A 24,660-nucleotide genomic window follows, 5' to 3' on the forward strand; every position below is an offset into this window, starting at 1 on the left:
CAGAGCCACGTGCCCCTCCCAGAGACTTACACGTGCAGTGAGTATAATGTGTTGAAGACGTTCTGCACGCCAGGCCCCCTGCCAAGTGCTCTGCCTGTGTGGTCACAACAGTCTCATGAGTGATGATGCTGTCATCTTGACTGTTTTCCATAGCGGCTGGGGAAATCAGCGACTTGCAGAGTCGTGGGCTGGTGCTTTGACAGAGAGGCGAGGGGAGAGAGGGATTACCCTGTCCCCGCGGCACTCGGTCCATTCCCTCGGTTACTCCTTCTCTCGAACCTTTATGCAGTAGAGACTGCCGGGTCCCTTTAAGGCTCCTCCGCGCCTGCGCCTTGGGTTCTCCTGACGTGGCCAAGCCTGATCCTGAGGAGCCAGTGGGGCGCAGGCGCGGCGGCGAGGGTCTGGGTGGCAGTTGAGACCGCGGCGGTACTGGGATGGGTAGGTGAGGGTCGCGAGGCTGCCTGAGCTTCTGAGTGAGCATGGCGCTTTTGGAACGCGGTACGGGCGACCTGCTGCGCCAGGAGCTGGGCCGAGGCGGGGCGGCGCGGCTGCCGGCTGCCCTCTGGATGGGAAGTTATGGCGAAGTCCGCCCAGCGTTTCCGAGGTGAGGGCGCCCCGCCCGGCTGGGCGGTCGGTGAATCTGGGACCCGCGAGCGCACAGCTGGGTTGAGGCGCGGCCTGGCAAGTTTTGTTGGGCGAGGGGTTGTGGGTGCACGGCCGGGACCTGAGTTCCCTGAGCTCGATTCTTCCCCTGCTGCGGCCGCCCTCAGCCCACCTCTGGTGCGCGCTGGGGAAGAAAGTCGCTGGCGGGTGTTCTGTGGCATCGCAGGCGGTGGAGGGACGGAGCAGCTTCGGGGGCACGTCGTCCTATATCCTGTAGAGGACACTGACCCCGGACCCCACCTTCGAGTCCAGAAATCGGTTCCCTCTGCTTGCAAAGTTGGAGTCTTTATTGGCCTCCGGGATTCTGCTCCTGGCGGTGCCTCCAGGCTGGCGATGGGCAAGCCAGGTGTGCCAGGTCCAGGATGCACATGAGGAGCGTTTGTGGCCATCACTGAATCACCTCATGACTAGCGGGGCAAGCCTCAAATTAACCGCAGGATTTCCGGAAGGATGGACTGTGGGGTTGGTGTTTGCACTGCAAAGAGTTGCTGTGATTTCCCTGTGTCTGTCTGTCTGTCTGTTATTTGTCGTCCTTTCACTGAAGAGTTAACCAAGACGTTTGGCATGGTTTCCTTGCTTTCCTCTTGTCTTTTGCTGCTAGAGCCACTTTCGAAAAGAAGTCTTTTCTTTTCTTTGGGTTACAGTGTTCATCCTTTCTTTGCCGAAAGAATGAATCCCAGTGCGTCACGAAGTTAAAGAAATACCTACTGGTAGTGTTTAATCTTTGTTCGGGGCTGATATGCGTTAGTAGCTTTCTTTTTGTTTTTAAATTTTATTAGTAAAATTTCAGCAGTGAACCAGGAGCTGTTTTTTTCTATTCTGAAATGCTAGCTTTAAGATTTCTGAGAACTTTGTGTCAAAGAAATCTTTGAAAAGGTACTGAAGTATACAGAAGAAGTTCACAATTTTAAATGTGCAGGTGGTCCAGGCACAGTAGAGCACACCTGTAATCCCAGCACTTTGGGACACCAAGGTGGGTAGATCACTTGAGCCCAGGATTTCCAAACCAGCCTGGGCAATGTGGAAAAACCCTATCTCTACTAAAAATACAGAAGTTAGCTGTGTGTGGTGGGATCCTAACCCAGTAGGCTGAGGTGGGAGGATCACCAGAGCCCGGGAGGCTGAGATTGCAGTGAGCCATGATCATGGCATTGCACTCCGACCTGCATGGCAGAGTGAGATCCTGTCTCAAAAACAAAACAAAAAACCAAAAGGTAATGAATTTTTACCAAGTAAACCACCGCAGATCAAGAAATAGAACAGTACTAGACTGGGGTATATTTGTAGGAGTGGCATTGTTGGTTTTAGAGGTATATGAATGATAAAACTTTAGTGTTACATATTGTTGAACATTTTCCCAAAATGGTTGTACCATTTAAAAGGGATATTCTGGTTTCCCCACGTCCTTGCTGATGCCTGTCAGTTAAAAATTATTTTGCCATTCTAGTAGGGGTGCAGTAATGTATCAGTGTGGTTTCATTGAGATTGAGTGTCTTTTATTGCCATTTATATGTCCTGTTTTGTGAAGGGCCTGTTAAATCTTTTTATCCCGTTTTCATTGATAAGCTTGTTTTTCTGTTGATTTGTAATCCTTTATTCTGGATATGCATCCTTTCTAGGATATATATGTATTGCATTTCCCTTTTTTCAATCTGTAGCTTGCCTTTTTACTCTTTTAATGGTGTTTTTTCATGATGGAGATACTCTAGCTTTTTTTTTGTTTGTTTGTTTTTGAGACAGGCTCTCACTCTGTTGCCCAGGCTGGAGTACAGTGGCACGATCACAGTTCACTGCAACCTTGACCTCCCAAGGCTTAGGTGATGCTCCTGCCTCAGCCCCCAAGTAGCTGGGACGTACAGGGGAGCACCTCCACACTCAGCTCTTTTCTGTATTTTTAGTAGAGATAGGGTTTTGCCACATTGCCTAGGCTGGTCTGGAATTCCTAGGTTCAAGTGATACACCTGCCTCGGCCTCCCAAAGTGTTGGGATTATAGGCATAAGCCACTGTACCCGGCCTGAGCGTCTTAATTTTAATGAAATTATACTTTATCAATCTTTTCCTTTATGGTTACTGGTTTCTGTGTCCTGTTTAAGGAATCAATGCCTAACCTAAGAGTATGAACACATTTTTTTGTGTTAACCTTACAGCAATTTTATTTTAGTTTTTGCATTTTTTTTTTTTTTCCCCAGATAGGACCTCACTCTATTGCGCAGGCTAGAGTGCGGTGGCAGGATCTCAGCTCACAGCAACCTCCACCTCCTGGCTCAAGTGATCCTCCCACCTAAGCCACCTGAGTAGCTGCGAGTGTAGGCGTGCGCCACCATGCCTGGCTAATTTTCGTATTTGTAGAGATGGAGATTCAGCATGTTTCCCAGGTTGATCTCGAACTCTTGGGCTCAAGTAATCTGCCCGCCTTCAGCCTCCCAGAGTGCTGGGATTACAGGCATGAGCCACCCCACTTGGCTATGATTCACTATTTACAACATGGATGTGTCTGCTTGATCCAGCACCATTTATTGAAAAGACCATCCTTTTCCTCCTGCATCGTGTGGCACTTTTTTTCATAAATCGAATGACTGTATGGTCATCTGATTTCTGAAATTAGTGTGGGTCTGTTTCTGTTTCTGGACCAACCTGGGTAACATAGTGAGATCCCATCTCTACAAAAAATAAAAATAACAAATACGTGAATAACATTTAAAAAGTAAGTGCGTAGAGCCGATGGAGTCATAGGTGATAATTTAAAAATGATTGTCAGTTTCTTGGCTACATACAGGTGTTGGTCATTCAGATGTGTTGGGCGTTCAGGCAAAATGTATTAAGTGAATTATGTGGTGTTCAGAATGATTGCTAGATGTTCATTGTGACTTGAATGAGATGTTATTTGAGTCTCACAGAGCTACAGTTTTCACTCTTTTATTTATTTATTTGTCTTTAAAAAATTTTTGCATCTTCCTGTCAAGGCAGTAACTCTTTCATACTGAATTGTTCTTAGGTGTACTTAGTTCCCAGGAAAGCTTTCTGGATCGCACCGAAATAAGTGTTCAGCCATTGAAAGGGCTCACGTGATGTGATGTAAATAACAGTATTCTACATAATAGTTTGAGAACACATCGACTATATATACATATATATATGTATATATATATATGGTTTTTTTTTCTTGAGACCGTGTCTCGCTCTGTCACCCGGGCTAGAGTGCAGTGGTGTGATCCTGGCTGTCTACAGCCTTGACCTCTCAGGCTCAGGCAGTCCTTCCACCTCAGCCTCCTTAGTAGCTGGGTCTACAGGAGTGCACCACTATGCCAGGCTAATTTTCTATTTCTTTGTAGACAGGATTTTCCTGTAGTGCCCAGACTGGTTTCCAATTCCTGGGGTCAAATGGTCCTCCCACCTTGGCATCTCAAAGTGTTGGGATTATAGGCATGAGCCATCACACCTGGCCTTTTTAGTTTTAATAATTTTTATATTTTTCTAATTTAAAAGATTTACTAAAATGTCTTACAGCTATTATTTATGAATTTAGTATTCATTCTTGTTATTATGATTTTGTTTGTGTTTAATCTTACTGTCAATATTAGCTCCTAGAAATTAGAGATTTTGTCTCTTTTATTCACCACGGTATTCTCAGTACTTTACCTTGCCTGGCATGAAAGAGATATTGAATCAATATTTGTTAAATGAATAAATGAATGAACATACTAATACCATATTCGGCAATCTCCAAGTATCACAGTTTTCACCATCTAACAAATAAAATAGCTTGTATAGAGCAGAGTCACAGTCAACCTGCCATAAAAGGAAATGTCAATGAAAAATAAACCTTTGTATGTGTAGCTGCTAAGATTTTGGGGCTTTTGTTACTGTAGCATCACCTAGCGAAAGCTCAGTGAGGCAGCATATAGAATATATGTGTACAGATCAGTAGATGAGATTCCAAAGATAGTTCAGTAAGCATTAACTAACTACACCCACACTCTTTTAATTCCCTAACAGAAATAATCGAATTCTCGTTCACTAAGATGTGCCTGAAATATTACTTACTTTGTGAAAACTTCCCTGGCTACTCAAGTATTTAGTCAGGACTCTTTATTTTTTTCCCCCCAGGCTGGAGTGCAGTGGTGCCATCATAGCTCACTAACCTCTAAGTGAAGGCTCAAGGAATCTTCCTGCCTCAGCCTCCCAAGTAGCTGAGACTACAAGTGTGCACCACCATGCTCGTGTAATTTTTCAGTTTTCGTTTTCAGAGATGGGGTCTTACTATGTTGCCCAGTCTGGTCAGGACTGTTGATTACATATGACAGAAACCAAACCAACTCTAGTTCCCCACCACCTTTCAAGCTGCTCTTCTCTGGGTCTTCCCTGTCTCCGTAAATGGCAGCTCCATCCTTCAAGTTGCCGAAGCCCCAAATCTCAATGTTAACCTTGATTTCTCTCTTTTATCTCACAGGCAATCTGAAGGCAAATCCTGTTTAGACCCAGGCGAAGGTTCCTGGTGACCCAGGCTCTCACCAGCCGATTGTCCCTTCCTGTCTTCCTGAGGGTGTCTGGAGCTTCAATGCTGTGTGCTCTTGGCCTCCACGCTGGGGTGCCACCGACTCCCACTATCCAGGGCTTCCGGTGGACTCTCCGAGGCACTGATGCAGAAACTTCCCCATTCGGTGCACCAGGAGCAGCCTCACAGGGTGTGGGCCGACATGAAGAGCTGCCAGATCTAACAGGTGAAAATCCTGAGGCATTGCCGGCTCGATGGGGTCAGAGAGTCCTCTTTCTATTGTGACTCAGATGTGAAGGGAAGATGCCAAGGTCCCTAAACATCGCAGGGCCTTGCCTGGCATGAAACAGATATTACGTAAATATTTATTAAATGAATGAACAAATATTCCCAGCGTGTGCTGCCCACGACCTGCAGTGCCGTGGTCAGGTGGAAGTGATTTTACTTCAGAAGAGGACAGTGTTCTCTCCAGGACTTTTCCTCAGTAGCTAGATCTGCATCCCTCTCCTCGCTCTTCCCCTCTCACCCCCCATTGTCTGCCCCCTTTTCTCTCTGTTTCCACCCTGCTGTCCCCTTTCACCTGCTTTCTCCTCTTCAGCTTTCTTGGCTCATCCCCTCCCTGTCTCCCTGCATGCCCCAGGCTCAGGCCCCTACTCTCTCCTGGATGGGGAGATGTGTCTGGTTTTAGGCGGTGCCCTCTAGATGTGTCCAGGATGGGGAAACATGGCTCAGTTGACAGTATAATGGGTTAAAAGAGTGGCCACTTTTGAAGGCCTGTCCCATCTCCCATTTCAGAATCCTGTAGGACTTAGAATTTATGGGCCACAGTGGAATTCTTGGTTCCCCAGGACCTTGTGGTGGATGCCTTCTTTCCCTGAGCTTTCATGGGGTGACTATTAGGTAGCAGGCCCTGCTCTGGGCTAGAGGCCCCATAATGAATAAATCTCAGGCCACTACCCCACGGAACCCACCGCTGCAGGCATTGAGAGGGGAGAAAGAAAGGGGCATGGCCTGTTTGTGTCCTTCTCACGTGGTTGCCCACCAGATCCTGGGGGAGTGGGAGCCAGTGCAAGGAGAGAAGTCCAGTGAGAAAGGCAAATGGATGACATCAGACCCAGGGGCTGAGGCCCCCAAATGCAGCCAGGTAGATTCTGGAGTCTCTGGCAACAGTGGGCGAGAGACAGAATGTGTTTCAGAGGAGGAGGAAGGGGTTGTACCCCATGGAAACAGTATATGGTTTTACAGTAGTGCATCTTTCTCTAATCACTAGTTAGCGTGTTCCTGTTAATGGAAAATATTGGTGGTGTAAGTTCCCCAATGTTCTCATCTTCATGTAAATTTGTTCCCTTCCTCTCTCCCTTTCTTCCTCCCTCCATCCCTCCCTTCCTTCCTTCCTTCCTAACTTCCTTCCCTACTTCCTTCCAACTTTCTCTCTCTTTATTCTTTCCCTCCCGCACTCCCTCCCTTCGTCCCTTCCTTCCTCCTTCCCTCCTCACTTCTTTCTTTTCTTCATTTATTTTCTTTTTCTTTCTCTCTCATGTTCTCTCTTTTTCTTTCCTTTTCGTTCTCTCTACTTTTTTGAGTCGATCACACTGTATTGAAACCCACATTATTTACCAGAATCTCCCGAGCTGCTTCTGTCTTGCAGGCAGGGAGCTCATCTAGTAGCCCTTAGCTCCTCCCAGTGCCTCCTTGGATTTGTGGGTTCCACTGGGGCAGCTGCTGAGTCTCAGTGGTTTCTAGTCTTCACCAAGGTCTGCCCACCCAGATGGTTTGTACCTGTCCTTACCACAAACCTGCACTATCTAGATTGCTGAGGCTTCTCCCTAACTGACCTGCTGTTTTCCGGGGCACCCCAGGATTCAAGGTAAATGGCACAGGCCTGGAAATCTCCAACTGCTCTGACTCCAGGTTGGTGCACTTCAATGCCAAGTACTAACCACACAATAACAGGATGCCACCAAAACCTTGATATGGGGCTGCTGCAACCTAATTAAAAGAAATTAATAGACATTATTATTATTATTATTATTATTATTGTTTTTGAGACAGAATCTTGCTCTGTCGCCCAGGCTGAACTGCGGTAGCTGGATCTCGGCTCACTGCAAGCTCTGTTTCACGGGTTTTCGCCATTCTCCTGCCTCAGCGTCCCAAGTAGCTGGGACTACAGGCGTCCGCCACCTCACCTGGCTCATTTTTCTGTATTTTTTAGTAGAGATGGAGTTTCACCGTGTTAGCCAGGGTGGTCTCGATCTCCTGACCTCGTGATCTGCCCACCTCGGCCTCCCAAAGTGCTGGGATTACAGGCTTGAGCCACCGCACCTGGCCAATAGATATTAGTTTTTAGAATAGTTATAGGTTCACAGAAAAATTGAGTAGTTAGTACAGAGAGTTCTCCTAGGCTCCCCTGTCCTCCAGCACACAATTTCGCCTATAAGTATGTTGTATTAGTGTGGTTCATTCGTTACAATTGATGAACCACTATTGATACATCGTTATCAACTAAAGTCTATAGTTTACATTAGAGTTCATTCTTTGAGTTTCACAGATTATGGGTTTTGGCAATTACATAATGTCCTAAATCCCCAATACAGCGTCATGCAAAATAGTTTCACTGCTGAAAATTCCCTGTGCTTCACCATTTCGTGCATCCTCCTCTCTTCCAGTCCTGACAACCACTCATCATTTTACTACTTCTCTCTTTTTGAGTTTCCAAGAATGTCCTAGAGTTGGAATCATACAGTATGTAGGTTTCCAGACTAACTTCTTTCTAGCATTATGTATTTTAAGTTCCTGCATGTCTTTTCATGGCTTGATAGCTTGCTTTTTAAAATCACTGAGTCAGATTTCATTGTGGGGCTACAACACAGTTTGCTTATTCATTCACTTGGCGAAAGACATCTTGGGTACTTCCAACTTTTGGCAATTATGAATAAAATTGCTGTAATTACTTATGTGCAGGATTCTGAGTGAACTTAAGTTTTCCAGAGTGACTGTACCCTTTTGATTTCTACTGGCTATGGAGAGTACTGGTTGTTCCTCATCTTTGAGAGCATTTGGTGTGTTCACCTTTTTGCACTTTAGCCATTCTAATAGGTTTCCACTGATATCTCATTGTGGTTTTAGTGTGCAATTCCCTAACGCCAAATGATTTTGAGCGTCTTTTTCATATACTTATTTGCCATCTGTGTATCTTATTAGTGAGGTGTTCAGATCTTTCACCCATTTTTTTTCTTTTTCTTTTTTTGCTTTGTGTTGTTTAGTTCTCAGAATTCTTCATATATTTTGGACAGCAGTTTTTCCATCAGATTATTTTGTAAATATTTTCTGCCAGTCTGTGACTTGCTTTTTCCATTCTCTTAACAGTGTCTTTCACAGAGCAGAAGTTTTTAATTTTAACGAGGCTCAGGTTAATTTTTTTTCATTAGTAGATTGTGCTTTTGGTTTTGTATCTAAGAAGCCATCATCGAACCCAAGATCCCTGAGACTTTCTCTGATGTTATCTCCTAGGATTCTTACGGTTTTGCACCTTACATTTACATGTAAGATTTATTTTATAAAGGGTATAACATGCATACCGGGATTTATTTATATATTTTTTGCATGTGGTTATCCAGCTGTTGTAGCACCACTAGTTGGAAAGGGTACCTTCCCTGCTGTAAGTTGTCTCTAAACCTTCATGGAAGATGAATGGACTGTAGGTAGGCCTGTTTCTGGGCTCTGTATTCTTTTCCATGGATCTATTTGTGTGTGTGTTTTCTCTTTTCACCAACTTCACACTCTTTGGGTTACTGTAGCTTAATGTAAGTCCTGAAGTTGGTAGTGCCAAACCTCAGGGGGGTTTTCAGAACTTCATCTTGAGAACCTGGTTGAGATCATTGTGGTAAAACTTGGAAATATGTGAGATTCCCCCTTAGTCTGGTTCTCAAGGAGTTTTTAATGCACTAACCAGGCCACCCTCAGCTTCTAGTGATCTGTCAATACCATTTAAGTTCTTCTCCCACTTGCTGTCCCCAGTAGCTTCTCTTCCTGTGAGCTCTGACTCCTTGTGTGTTCACTTGTCTTTCTCCTTTTTAGGGTGGCAGTTTTCCCTGTGACTTCAATTCTCTGGTCCACCCTAGAAGGGTTGACTTTCAGTTCCTTCAGCCTTTTGCTAGCTGTGAGGATGAGTGATGACTGCCTAACTCTTTCCATGTTGGACTAGAAACCCAAAAGTTCGTTTAAAGAATGACTTGTTATAAAAGTCACCCATTGTCAACATACGACTCAATGATTTCAGCTGATTTATGAAATTGTACAACCATCGGCAGAGTTTCTACTTCAGCACATTTTGTCGCTTCCCCAAATTCCCTTGAATCTCCTTGTAGTCATTTCTTAATCCCTGGTCCCCATGACTGGGTCTGAATAGAATGAATATTTGGAAAGCAGACTTCATTCTATTTACATTTTCATGTGTTTGGGACTTTATATAGTGGACTATTGTGTTCATTTTGTGACAAGTAGAGAAGAGATTGCATTCTAGGGATGGTTTTTTGGGGAACATAATAGTAGTCCTGTTTATGGCTCTCCTTGAATTGGTTCATCTGTGTTGCTGACTGGTATTTGCTACCAGACCTTGTCTGGTGAGCAAAAGAAAAGCAATTTTAAAAAATCTGCTATTAAAATCGAGATGATACATTTTCACATAATAATATGTAGAGTTAAATAATGAACCATCTTTATTAATTAATTAATTTATTTTTGAGGTAGAGTTTTTGCTCTATTCCTCGGGCTGGAATGCAATGGCGTGATCTCAGCTCACTGCAACCTCCACCTCCTGGGTTCAAGTGATTCTCCTGCCTCAGTCTCCGGAGTAGCTGGGATAACACGTGCCCGCCGTGTCTGGCTAGTTTTTGTGTTTTTAGTAGAGACAAGCTTTCTCCATGTTGGCCAGGTTGGTCTCTAACTCTTGACTTGAAGTGATCCACCTGCCTTGGCCTCCCAAAGAGCTACGATTACAGACATGGGCCACGGCCTGACCTCAACCATTTTTATTCTTTCAGAAATGTGATTGATGACAGTAAAGCCGCACTCCTCGTGTGCCTGAAATACCTCTCATTGTCTTCTTCAGGTGGCAAGGGCTCTGGAACAGCCACGTAAAGGTGAGGGCAATATTTTTTTTCATTGATTGATTGGTTGATTGATTTTTTCTCTTAAGAGGTTAGCATCCATGTATCTGAAGTTGAAATTCAAGAGGAGAGACAGACACCTGTACTAGTTTTCTCTTGCTACCAATTATCACATTACCACAAACCAGTGGTTTGAAACCACAGAAGTCTGGAATGAAGTGACTGGGTTCTCTAATCAGAGTCATGTGAGGCTAAAATCCAGGAATGGGCTGGCTGTGTTTTCTTCTAGAGCTCAAGCTATTTTTCAAAGTTCAATACAGATATTGAAAGAGAAGACTTCATCTTCTCCAACCAGCCCCAGAAAGTTGTCATGTATGGAATGATGTGATTAGATCCAGTGCATGCAGGTAACCTCACCAGCTTAAAGTCACATAACTGGCATATAACAACATAATCACAGGAATGGTGTCTCATCACCTTAACGGGCTTTAGAGACAAGGGTGTGGCATGTTTGGGGACCATTTCAGAAATTCCATCTACCGCAGATTCACATTCCCCCAACTGCGAAATGCATTCACCCTCTCCCTTAAGGTTTCCGAATTTCATGTCATTAAAGCATTAGTTCAACATGAAAAATGTCATGTAGACAACATCAGATGAAAAGTTTAAAATCCCATTTAAAACATCCACACCAGATGTGGATGAGGCTTCTGAGGGTGTCCATGAAGTACAGATCCTTGACATAATTCCCTTTCCTCCTTGACCTGTGAAACTGAACAAACAGCTTATCTGCCCCTAATGTGAAATGACGGGACAGACATGGAATAACAACTACAGTGATTCTAGTTCAAAATGAGGGAACAAGGAAGGGATAAAGAAGTCACTGACCCACAATAGTTTGGAAATGGAGCTGGGCAAAATCCAGCAGGAGTTTCTTAATTAGGATCCACAGCCTGGGACCGACCCGCTGTCCTGTGAGTCTTTGCCTCTGGGCTCTCTGCTCTGCATTTCTTGAGACCATGCATGATTGTTCATCTCTTTTCTCACACTCTTTTGTGTATGGCTCCTATTGCACTGAAAATGTTTTTGAGATTCATCCGTGTTGTTTTGTGTGTCAACAGTTTGTTCCTTTAGGCTTTCCATGGCATGAATGTATCACAGTTTATTGATCCATTCTTGTATTGACAGATGCTTGAATGTTTCCAGTTTTTCCTATTATGAATAAAAGTGCTATGAACGTTCTTGTATAAATCATTTTCTGGACATATGTTTTAATTTCTCTTGGATAAATGCTTAGGAATTACTGAGTCATAGAGTAGGTAGTTGTTTAGTTCTGTAAGAAGATGCCAGACATTTTTCCCCAAAGTGTTTATACTATTGTACATTCCAAGCCTTAATGTATGAAGGTGAGAAAGCTTTTGCTACTTCCAAAGAGGCCTGTCTATAGACATGTCATTTTTTCTAACTGGAGACAGGCTGATGACTTCAGGGACATGAGCATGGGATACAGGACACCTGTCATGACCACCAGCATGAAGTTGGGATTCAGGAAGGAGGTTAATCGTATAAGGAATCCTGGGACCAGCATGAGCTTCTGTCAGGGCACAAAGGGCACTGAAGTGAACAGGGCATAGGGGGCCCTGGTGTCATAGTAAGAAAGCATCTCATTGGTAAAACCTTTACCCTTGGGGAGGTAAATAAGTTCCTTGTTCCTTCTTGGTTACCCTTGAAGATAAGGATGGCCAAACAAAATAATATCATGTCTGCAGAAAGTCAGATCTTGGTAAGATTTACTAGTAGGGAATCCAATGTTACTGCCTAGAAGCAGCGGCCAGTTGGGATCCAATGTGAGCCTATGGATCAAGGTGCGTACTCAAACACAGAGAGCTTTTTGAAAGATGTTACCAGTGGTTTTTCCAGGGCAGAGATGGGTCCTCTATCTTTCTCTCTAACCTAGCCCATATGCTTAGCTGAGAAGGTTTCTTCATATCACTTTAAATGATGATGTCCCTGTTCAGCAGTTTTCTAAACATTCTTTAGATGGGAATTTTATGGGCATTCTCTATTGCATTGAGCTTAAATTTAAAACATCTTATGGTTTTATTGCAAAGTGTTGCCTTGTTTCCTTTTTAAGATGATGCAATTTATAACATGGAAGTTTGCTGTCTGTCCCCTCCCTTTATGTTCCTATAAAATGAACAAACATGTGGCCATGAAACAGATGGTCATAGAATTGGTTCAGTGGTTGTGAGTGTAGCAACCCAAGAGTGTCTTATCTGAAATCCCACCAGGAATGCCTGGACACAGTAGACAAAGTTTGTTCAACTGGATGCCTTAGGATGCATGCTTCCAAAAACAAAGTAGCCAAAAAGAAACCAGAATAACGGAATATCAGAGCCAGAGGAACATTTGGTGGTAGTTCAGTACATCCTCCTTTTCAACCTACAGGGGACACAGTGGAACAGAAGCAGGGATGGGCCTGCCTGCTGTGCCCAAAATTCATTGGAGATTTTTCGATGAATAATTTCATTGATGATGAAGGAGAAATAAACCCCCGTCAGCTTCAAATCAGGCAGGTTTATTGAAAAGGTGAAGAAGCGTCTTGCAAAGCACAGCATGGCTGAGGCTTGTGGGCTGTGTCTGGGAAAATGAGCAGCCGACAGTGGCTGATGCTGCCCCTGACTCTGGGGCCGTGTGGTCTCTCGTTCCCTGAGAGCATCTCTTCTATTCTCTTGTGTCTTCCCTCAGCCTGGCAGTCTCTGTGTACTCTCCAACACATAATTGAGCACGGCTGTGCCAGCCCCAATGCCACCTGGCACTTTAGGTCAAATTAGAAAGGCATGACATAAACTGGTCCTTTATAATACAGCTGTTGGAACAGCAGTTGAGAATACAGTATCTTGACTCCTGGTTTAGTACTTTATGCTGAACTTTCTTTTCTGAATATGAGCACAGACTTTGGAATGTTAGTGTCACCTAGCGTTATTAGCTAGTATTCTCCTTTTGTTTCCCCATAACATCCCCTACTGCTTCCCACAGATCCACTCTCCACTCATTTCCATCCTGTCTTATGTCACTTGGTGCTTGTCCCTTCTAGAATGCATCCTTGGCTCCCCTGCGTACACACTTCTAGTTAGGTTTAGCAATGGGGGGCACCTGATGGAGCCTGGAAGTGAGAGGAAGGTGAGGTCTGTATTTCTTCCCTCTCCCTCCCTGCTCTGGCACTGAGTAGCAATAGCTGCATCTCTCTGTTACTTCAGTGGTCACTCTTCCATAGCCCCAATTCTCAGTGGGTCGCATAGCATTGTTTACCTTTGTTCCTTTAGCTCCCATCAAGGAAGATCCAGAGACATTCTCCTCACCAAGGCATTAAGAAATGCACAGGTGAGGGGAACAGTGGCGTGACTGTCAAGTTCCTGTGGTACCTACCATCTGCTAACTGGATGTCATGGCGTGAGATGCTGCATGGATTTGCCCTCACTGCTGTCAGTGAGAAGAACAGGGTTCTGGAAGAGTAGAGGACAGGGCGTGGGACTTCGCCATGTAGAGACAAGGCGGGAGGGATTTCCTTGAGAGGTAGGGATATGTGGTGGTTACTGATCATTGTGAGGTGTCTGGGAATGTAATGGATGGGAAATCTAGTAAGAAATGAACTTTTGTAATAATTAGAAAAGCTCTAGTTCTGAGGACAGAGACCTGATGCAGTCACCATAGTGGGAATTTGTGACCTGGCATCCAGTTGAGATACCTGGAGCTTCTTGACTGATGGGAGATGGATCCGTTGAGGAAGAGAGAAGCCTTCAATGTTGCCGCAAGTGTGTGCTGTCAATCTTCCTTCAGGCCTCCCCCTGAAGGACCTGAAGTCATTTATGTGGGTGACTGAGGAAAGGGAGATACTCAGAGCTTCTGTGTCTTGTTAGATTCTGGCTCTGAAGAATGGTAACCTAAGGGCACTTGTGGTGGCCATGAAAATGCACTACTTGCATCTCCAGCAGCAGGAGGCCTAACGTATCAACAGCGCCGGCTGCTACACTCCGAATTGAGCACTTGATGTCATTTCCCCCGAGTCTGTGCTAGCCCATGATGAGGAAAAAGCCTCATATCAAGTCCTCCCAACAGAACACCCCTGATGACTGATGAGGATGTCGAAGCTGTTTTCCTGTGGCAACTGTGACTTTCTTTCTTCAAAGTCTGTTTTGTTCATGCACATTAACTGATTTATATAAAATAGGAGAATAAATGCCTAGACTCCCATGAGTTCATCTTTTATTGATAAACTCTAGTTCTGAGGACAGAAGCTTGATGGAGTCAGTATAGTGGGAATTTATAACTTGGCATCCAGTTCAGAGGCTTGGATCTTCTTGACTGAGAGGAGATCGGGTCCCTCTGGGGAAGAAAGAAGCCTTCAATGTTGTTTCAAGTGTATCCTGAAAATCTTCCTCTAGGCCTTCCCAGAGGGACCTGCTATATGACTTATGATCCAGTGACCCCAAATTCAGAGTGTTCTCGTCTACTCTGAAGAATGTAATATCTTACTCCTCTGGATTCAACCTAGTACAAATGTTTGTGTGTAGCTATGCAGCTTAATAGACCAAAGCCAATTAGATGAGGAATGGTAGACCCAATTCAACCGTACAGGCATCAACCATATCAGCATACAGGCACCCCTCTCCCACCGTTTCATTTTTGTCCCCACTCCAACGTCTTCTCCATTTTGTTTGTATTAATTTTCTATTCTGCATGCTGAATTACTGCTAGCTTTTAGAGGCTTAAAATCAGACTGATTTATTTTCTTGCAATATCCACAGATGAGAAGTTGAGGCCTGGATTAGCTGGGTCTTCCTCTCAGGGCCTCCCAGGCTGAAATTAGGCTGGGTTTCTTTCTGGAGTTTCTGGGGAAGAACTTGCTCTGTAGTTTCCTCAGGTTGTCAGCTGAGTTCAGTTCCTTGTGACTGTAGACTGAGATCTCTGTTTTCTTGCTGACTGTCAGCCAGGGGGCCTCTCGCTGCTCCTGGAGGCCTCCCATGTTCCCAATACATGCTTCCTCCAGCCAGGAGAGGAGACTCGCCCTGCATGGAAACCCTCCTGCACTTCACATCTCTCCAGGAAGACCTCAGTCCCTCCAAGGAACTCACCTTCATTAGGTCAAGCTCGTAAGATCATCTCTCTATATTAAATTTGACTGATCTGAGATCTCGATTACATCTGCTAATGTGTTTTTGCCATAAATTGTAACACAATCCCAGGAGTGATATCACTGGCTTTTGTCTACACTCAGGAAGAAGTGATTATATGAGAACAAAGATCACTGGGGGTCATCTTAGGATTCGACCATAATATTATAAAGACACAGTAATTAAAAGAGTATAACAGATTTCTGCTTGTTTCTGTTAGAATAAATCATATCAGACTAATCCTGCCTCCATAAACAACCATAAAATTGTGTTCAGACAGTGGACAACAGGCAGTATAACAGGAAACTTAAGGGGGAAGCCCCGTGATTTCCTCGTTCTTTAGGGAGAATTTTTCAGCAGCTGCATCGTGGGCTGGAGTCCACTCAGAGCAGGACAGCCCCACTGAGGTGAGAAGGCAGAGATGAGAGTTCAAGTCCACTGAAGCAACTGCAGTCTGTTGGGCAGGGCAGCAATGAGGAGACAGCTGTTCAGAGTGGCAGCTGTCGAAGTCCATGAGGGGTTCCATGTGCACACTTATCAAGGACGGGACTGTACCTGCACAAGGAAAAGACAAACAGATTTAACAGAGGGGTGGCTGCTATCAAATTGAGTTTGGACCAGAGGTAGTTGAGGTGGAGGAGGGTTGGGGAATGGATGATGGAGTTTCTGCCATCCAGGGTGGGAAGAACTCACACACACCTCATTAGCACCCGGGTATCCAACTGACACACTAGAATGACTGTGCTTTAGGAATAAGTGTCACACTTTACAGTAAGGCCTATTCTAGACCAACCCTAGTAAAGCCTAAAACCAAACCCTGACAAAATCCACAAAGCGGTGGATTGGTGATTGCCAAATTTAGAGGGTCTTGGGAAATGCTGTGGGCTTTCCATGCATTCATTTTAATAAAACCTAAACCAAGTCCACATAAGTCCAAAGTGATCAGACAGTAATTTTCCTGCCCACTAGAACAAAATTAATTCACACAATCAATGACACAAGCTAGTCAAGTCGACATTTAAGCAAAATACATCTAAGAACAGCTAACAAATAACTCTTCTCAAACTCACATAGAACATTCACCAAGAAAAATCACATATGCTGAGGAATCCTTACTATTTTCTGTCATGTCTCTTTGACTTGTGTATACTGTGCTCAAGCTCTTAAAATTATACACTTTAATTATGTACTTTAATATATACTTTATTATACTTTAATAAATCTCAATTGCATGTAATTTATATTTCGATATATTTATTAAATTTTATAATTAAAAAAACTGTCCTGGCTTGATTCAAGAAATCTTTTTTATATTTAAAAAATATAATTTTATATATTATCAGGGCAAAAGAGAAAAACCGTATGATAACCTTATCATACACAGTAAAAGCATTTGGCAAAATTGAAAACTTTTTTCATGATTTTTATAAAAACAAACCCCAGAAAACTCTCAGCATGATAAAAACAGAAGGCAACACTTCCAACCCCATTAAGGATAGATTTGAAAAAATCTCACAGGTAACATTATATTAAATGGCATAAAATTGAATGCTTTTCTATTAAATCAAAGAAAAAAGTAGAATATCTGTTGGTACACTTTCAATTCAGCATTATAATAGAGATCTAAATCAATGCAATAAGGTAAGAAAAATAAATAAAAGTATTGAAAAGATTGAAAAGAAAGAATTGAAATTGTCTTTATTCACAGATAATGGCTGTGTATGTTAATAATCCTAGAAATCTACAAAAATCTACCGAAAGTAATTAGTGAGTTTGATAATGTTATAGAATATAAGCTCAATATAAGTAGTCTTGTGTATTTCTGTATATTAGCAACAAGCATTTGGAAAATGAAGTAAAAAGCAGTGTCATTTAAAGTAACATCTAAATACATATTTTCTTATTGATAAATTCAACATTCTGGGTGCAGTGGCTCACAGCCTAAAATCTTAGCACTTTGGAAGGCTGAGGTGGGCAGATCATGAGGTCAAGAGATTGAGACCATCATGCGTAACATGGTGAAACCCAGTCTCTACTAAAAATGCAAAAAATTAGCTGGGTGTGGTGGCATGTACCTGTAGTCCCAGCTACTCGGGAGGCTGAGACAGGAGGATCACTTGAACCTGGGAGGCAGAGGTTGCAGAGAGCCGAGATTGCATCACTGCACTCCAGCCTGGGTAACAGAGCAAGATTCTGTCTCAAAAAAAAAAAAAGGAAAGAAAGAGAGAGGGAGGTAAGGAGGGAGGGAGAGAAGAAAGAAAGAAAATCAACAAAATTTATGTATGGCAAGTACACCAAAAATTACAAAAAATTGCTTTAAGAAATTATGAAAGAACTAAATTAGTGGGGAGATAAACCTTGTCATGGATCAGAAGAGTTATTTTTAAAAAGTCAGCTTTTCATCAGTTGATTTCCAGATCCAATGCAATTCTAATAAAAATTCCAAGCAACATTGTGGTAGAAAATTACAAGTTGATTCTACTATTTATATGGTAATGTCAGTGATCAAGAATAATAAAGGAGCAATATTATAAGAGAATAATGGTGAATGAATTCACCACCTATTTCCAGAATTACTCTGCAGCTATGAAAATCATGTGTTTTGTTGGGAAAAAAAATAGAATCTATATCAGTGGAAGGGAAGAGAGTATCCAGAAATAGATACTCACATATGTCTAATTAATGATTCTTAGGACATATGTATGTATACAAACGTGTGTGTGTATAGACACACACACACACACCTTTTTGAAGATTATCTATCATTATCTCCAGATAGGGAACATTAAGAGAACATAAAAGGAAACTACAATATAGGAGATATAATACTTATCTCCAACAAAGGGTTTTTTTAGAGTGTGTGTATATGTGTGTGTGTGTGTGTGTATGTATATAGCACTCTGATTAAAGCATAATGAAACAGTTTCTCTAAAGACTTGAATAGATACTTCAGAAAAGGAGATACATGAATGGTCAATTAGCATAGGAAAAGATGCTCTACTGTTTAGTCATCAGGGAGATCAATCAATACGACATTGGGATACCAGTACATATCCATGAGAATGGCTAAAATTTAAAAGGCTGAAAGTAGCACATGTTGGTGAGGATATAAAGCACTTGCAAGTGTTATACTTGTAGGAGTGAAAAATGGTATGACTCCTTTGAAAGTCTTAACGGTTTCTTAGAGGTTAAACATATACAAATCAGATGGACAGTCCTTCGATTCCTAGGAATTTACATACTATGTCTGCACAACGATGTGTGTGTGTTTCCAGACTAAACTGAGGGGCGGGCTGCTATGTCTGGTGGCCCAGCAAGGAGATGCAGATGAACTGGGGAGGAAGAGAGTTTTTACTTCTGCAACTGGTTACAGGGAAAAGGCCTGGAAATTATCACCACACCAACTCAGAATTACAAAGTTTTCCTGAGCTTATGTACTTTCTAAGGTATATGTGTATATGGAAGTTGCATTCATCTAAATACATAATTGATTAACTTCTTTTAATCTAGAACTAAGGCCTGGGGAGTTTCTTCAGACCCCCAATAAAACTTGTTTAATGCTAAATGACTCCTTTAAAAGTGCCTTTGTAATTTTGTCATGCTTTAAGGCTCAGGAAAATCCTAGGCAAAACTCTTGGTGGGCTTTTGTTACATTCCAGCCTTTGTATAAGGGCACTGGCTTTTTGTTTGTTTGTTTGTTTCCTCTTAATATTTGATTGGACCACTCAGTCGGTACTGAAACAGTTGTCAGGAGGCCTGTGGTAGTGGGACCTGGCCTGCCATGTGTGGATGCTCATGGTAGTTTCTTCATACTAGCCCAAACGTGGAGGATAGAAATGTCCAATAACAGGTGAAAGGATAAACAAATATGGTATAGCCACACAAAGGAATACTACTCAGCAATTACAAGGCATGAACTCTTGATGCAAATACTCATATGGATGGATTTTAAAATTACGTTGATGCATGAAAGAAGGCAGACACAAAAGAACACAGGTATAATTTCATTTATAGAAAATGGTTAAAAAGGAAATGGACCTGAAGTGGCAGCGGCTCCTTGGGGCCGAGGGTTGAAAGACTGATGAACTGCAAAGGGGTACAAGAAACTTTGGTGTGTAGGGAAATTCCTCTATCTTGGTTGTGGCAGTAGTTCCATTAGTGTATGCATTTGTAAACATGCACTGAATTACACATTTTAAAGTGATGCAATCTGTTGTACCTAAATTATAACTTAATAACATGGATTTCATCATCTTAATTTCTCCATACTAGCAATTAGCAGCTAGAAAATGAAATGCAATAAAAGATAATAGAGATTAATAGCCGGAATCATTACATGCTTAAGAATATATGCAGTGAAGCAGGTACAAGGCCCCTAAAAGCAATTGGTGAGAAAAATGAAAGAAGGCTAAATAGAGAAATATATGTCATTTTCATTGATTGGAAGATTCCATGTTGTTAGCATATTACATTGACACAGTTCTGATTAATATTTCTAGTAGGAGTTTTTAGGGAAATTTAAAAGCTAATTTCAAAATGTATTTGAAAATTAAGGAACCTAGAATAGGCAAGTTGGTCTTGAAGAAGCAATAAGTTGGAGGACTTACTCTGCTAGATTTCAAACCTGATATTAAAGCTACAGTAATTTTAAAACGGTAGTACTGGTGTAAGTATTCATAAATATATCAAAGTAAAAGGATACAGACTCAAACAATACACCCACATATGAACAGTTACTTAATTAGTAGAATCTTTTTTATTCATAAAAACATCCCTCAAAACAAAAAAGTTTTCCAACCACACACAGGAGGAGTATGAGTAGGGGAAGGTGTCTGTCCATCTATCCCTGGCCCCCAGCCCATGTGGTTTTGGCAGCAATGAGGGGTGTGGGGTAAGGGCTCCCGAAATTAAAATGGTGTATGTGTGTACGAAAAGGAAAGGGGGGCAAACTGTGGGGAGCAGTGGAGGGGAAGGAACAAAGGTCAGTACTGGGAAGGCTGAAGGAGGGAGGACATTTCATAACATTTATTGTTGGTGAAACTGCCATGGACACCTTCTTTGCCCTTCAGCAGGCCTAGCGTCTTGGCAGTCATGGTGCCGGTGACATTGAAGGTGGGGGCTCCACCGATGCTCTTCGTTTGAAGATCCACAGTCAATTCCCCATCCTGCAGCAGTGAGTCCGGGACCACAGTACATTTCTAGCCCCCAGTGTCAGCCCATTCACAAAAAAGCTTGAGCGGTCTTTGCCAACCAGGACACCAAGCTCAGCTGACTTGATGTTCATAAAGGTTTTCCCTGGGATGGCGGCCCAGATGGAGGGCGAGTCCTTGTTGCCCACGATGGCCGCGTCCTAACAGGTCCGGTCCGCCAGGAGGCTGTGGATAGAGGCATCCGCCTGGCCGTTGTGCTGCTGGAGGGGCTCCTCTGGTCGCTGCTGCTGGGGCCGCCTGGGCTGGCGGGCAGGGGAGGCTGAGAGCTCGGGGCAGGCGCTGCCCTCTTCACCATGGCTCTGCTAGCTGTGCAGCGGCCCTCGCACCGCCCTATATATATAATATATATGTAATACTATACTTTAAGTTCTAGGGTACATGTGCACAATGTGCAGGTTTGTTACATAGGTGTACATGTGCCATGTTGGTTTGCTGCACCCATTAACTCGTCATTTACATTAGGTATTTCTCCTAATGCTATCCCTCCCCCAGCCCCCCACCCCAGGACAGGCCCTGGTGTGTGATGTGCCCTGCGCTGTGTCCAGGTGTTCTCATTGTTCAGTTCCCACCCGTGAGTGAGAATGTGGTCGCACCGCCACTTCTAAATGTTTTAAAAACAAAGTCGCCAATGCCCTTCATTGGGGAAATGAAAGACTTTTAAGTAAAACGATTTTGAGTGAAATACTATTTGTTGTTTTAAAAAGTTAATATTAACAACCACTCTCCATCATACTTTGAAATTAACTTAACATGTGAAAATTCAAATTAGAAACCTTGTAAAGGAAAATGAGAAATAGTTTCATGAACTTGACACAGGAAAATATTTCTTAGACTAGATACTGTAGCACTCACCGCAATAAGAAATCAAGTGAATTGCACTTCATTTTTAAAAACCTTCTGCTTATTATGTTGTTGTTTAACAACTTAAAAGCTATCTGTAGACCAGAAATAGCAAATAATTATAATATAGCAAAAAATATGTATATTTGAATGGACGCATTCAAAATATATAAAGAACTCCTATAGATTACAAAGAAAATGACAAACACCCCAGTAATAAATGAACATAAAAATCTGAGAAGATATTTCCCATAAGAAGATGTCTAACTGAACATTAAGCGTGAGAAAACCAACATAGGATATCACTACACACCTGGTAGAATGGCTATAATTTAAAAGACCAAAAATATTAAGTGTGTGGGAATGTAGAGCAATGGGAAATGGCCTACATCTTTCATAGCAATGTAAAGTAATACAATTACTTTGCCATAGTCTGGGTCTATTTTCTTCCCATTCACCAAGCAACTCCATCCCCAGCTATAGATACCCAGGAAAATAAGTACGTATCTTCACAGAAATAATTGTATGAGAATATTCATAGTTACTTATACACAGTAGCCAACAACTAAACCTGTCACCCATCAGAAAAATGGATCTCAAATTGTGTGATTATCATGCAATCAATAGGATATAACTTGGCCAAAACAAAGTGAAACAAGGGAAAAACACAAAGAAATTAGTGTCATATATAACCACCTGAGTAGGAGAAGTGAAAACAAGAGAACCTACTAAATGATTCCATTTGTTTATTTTTTTGAGATGGAGTCTCACTCTGTCGCCCAGGCTGGAGTGCAGTGGCATGATCTCGGCCTCTGACTCCGCAGTGGCATGATCTCGGCCTCTGACTCCCGGGTTCAAGAAATGTTCCCTCGGCCGGGCGCGGTGGCTCAAGCCTGTAATCCCAGCACTTTGGGAGGCCGAGACGGGCGGATCACGAGGTCAGGAGATCGAGACCATCCTGGCTAACCCGGTGAAACCCCGTCTCTACTAAAAAAATACAAAAAACTAGCCGGGCGAGGTGGCGGGCGCCTGTAGTCCCAGCTACTCGGGAGGCTGAGGCAGGAGAATGGCGTGAACCCGGGAGGCGGAGCTTGCAGTGAGCTGAGATCCGGCCACTGCACTCCAGCCTGGGCGACAGAGCGAGACTCCGTCTCAAAAAAAAAAAAAAAAAAAAAAAAGAAATGTTCCCTCAGCCTCCCAAGTAGCTGTGATTACAGGCACGTGCCAGCGCGTCTGGCTAATTTTTGTATTTTCAGTAGAGATGGGGTTTTGCCGTGTTGGCCAGGCTGGTCTTGAATTCCTGACCTCAGGTGATCTGCCCACCTCAGCCTTGCAGTCTTGGGATTACAGGCATGAGGCACCAGGCCCAGCCAAAATGATTCCATTTTTATGAAGCACATGATCAAGCAAAATTAATCTGTGGTGGCTGCTCTAGTTTAAATATTAGTCCCCTCCAAATCACATGTTTAAATGTGGTCCCCAGTGTTGGAGGTGGGGGTTAATGGTAGGTGTTTGGGTCATGGGAGCGGATCCCTCATGAATAGATTAATCCCCGCCCTGGGAGAAGGTAGTGAGTGAATTCTCTCTTAGCTCCTGTAGGAGCTGGTTATTAAAAAGTGCCTCTCACCTTTACTTGCTGTCTTTTGCTTCCTCTCTCACCGTATGATCTCTGCACACTCTGGTTGCTTTTCACCTGCTGCTGCAAGTGGAAGCAGCCTCAGGCCCTCATGAGGAGCAGATGCGGGTGCCATGCTTCTTGTGCAGCCTGCAGAACTATGAACACAATGCACCTCTTTTCTTTATAAATTACCCAGCCTCTGGTATTCCTTTCTAGCAGCACAAAGAGACTAAGGCAGTGACAACATTCAGAATATATTCTTCATTTGGGGGATGAGTATTGACTGGCAAGGACCACATCAGAACTTTGTGGCATGGAGGAAAATGTTCTCTGTCTTTAACTGGGTGTTATTATACAATGTATAATTCTATTAAAATGTGTTAAGCTGTACTTTTAGTTTTTTTGCAGTATACTCTATGCAAATTATACCTCAGTGAAGAACTGTTAGCATACAACAAAGAGAGAGATAGAAACACTCAAAAATTGAAAATTGACAGAAAATAGGTAACAAATATTTAGCCTAGAAATAAGAGGGATCCATTGAGAAGAAACCAAAAGCAATGGAATAGAACAAAGATTAAAAAAAGTATAATGCAAAAGAGTTTTAAATTTCAAAGTTTGAAATGATATTAAAGTGGCACACTCTTTCCTTGGGAAAATCAAGTGAGAACCATAAACTCTGAGACGAATTCCAGCAAAGGTATGTAAATCAGTTTGATCTAATGGTACAAGATTAGCTTTGAAGGCCAAAAGGAACTGGTTTCTAATTCTTATTCCTCTCCTCACTACTTTTGTGACCTAGGGAAATTTTCCAATCTTTCTGAGTTTGTTTTTTCATCAGGAACAGGATAATACCTAAGTGACAGGCTAGTTCATAGATTTAAATATGATCGCATGGCAGCAGACATGAACCATAATTAATTGTTAAGAATATATTTACACTGAACTCTCCTTTATCCATGTGAAAATTGTAGACAAACAACAATTGACAAAGAATAGACAGAATGTTCTAAGATAAATATTATTCCTTTGTTTCTGGAAAGAAGTCACACATACAGTAAAAATAATTAGAGAGGACCTAGTTCATATTGAACAATCTTCCCCAAACCCTGAAACAGGTCTACTTTCTAACACCGGAGATGTCTTGACTGAGTCCAACCCCTGCAATCTCCTCTGTCTGGAATAGACAGAGGAAGTTTGCTCCAGCCTTAGAACAGCATGGGCTGGCAAGCGTTCTCAGAGAGGCTCTCAGCTTCAACTCTAAAGGGCCTGAGGAATATGTGCAAGTGGGTCGGGTTAAGGCCAAGCTGAACCACACGACCAGGGCTCTCACCAGCGCCAAAGTCAGTGGAAGGATATCAGTCCCCAGAGCTCTGTTACAGGCCATGGATGCTCCATGGAGGGGTGGTGAGCATATGGATAACAATCAGGAGAAACATCGGTAATGGACAGGAGGCATAAGTAAACCATGTCCACCCTCCTCTACAACCCAGGAAAGTTCTCCTTCAAAAAACGATGTCTTGAAGAAAACAGGTACAAATCTTTGTGACT

The 24,660-nt window shown here is 42.8% G+C and overlaps 2 long non-coding RNA genes and 1 pseudogene across 2 annotated transcripts in view; 2 read left to right on the plus strand and 1 right to left on the minus strand.

Moving 5' to 3' along the window:
- Nucleotides 1-244: 244 nt before the first annotated feature.
- Nucleotides 245-5,305, plus strand: LOC140709286 (uncharacterized). Its single transcript, XR_012089771.1, has 2 exons — nt 245-604; nt 5,115-5,305. It is a non-coding gene; the product is annotated as an uncharacterized lncRNA (long non-coding RNA).
- An 86-nt stretch (nt 5,306-5,391) lies between these two features.
- The window catches only part of LOC140709288 (uncharacterized), a 93,964-nt gene continuing 74,695 nt past the window's right edge, over nt 5,392-24,660 (plus strand). Inside the window, exon 1 of the long non-coding RNA XR_012089773.1 lies at nt 5,392-7,070. This is a non-coding gene — a long non-coding RNA (uncharacterized lncRNA). The remainder of the gene's footprint in view (nt 7,071-24,660) is intronic.
- On the minus strand, nt 20,181-24,496 carry LOC103225841 (profilin-1 pseudogene; annotated as a pseudogene).

This window comes from Chlorocebus sabaeus, chromosome 20, assembly GCF_047675955.1.
Source record: "Chlorocebus sabaeus isolate Y175 chromosome 20, mChlSab1.0.hap1, whole genome shotgun sequence".
Classification (NCBI taxonomy): Eukaryota; Metazoa; Chordata; class Mammalia; order Primates; family Cercopithecidae; genus Chlorocebus; species Chlorocebus sabaeus.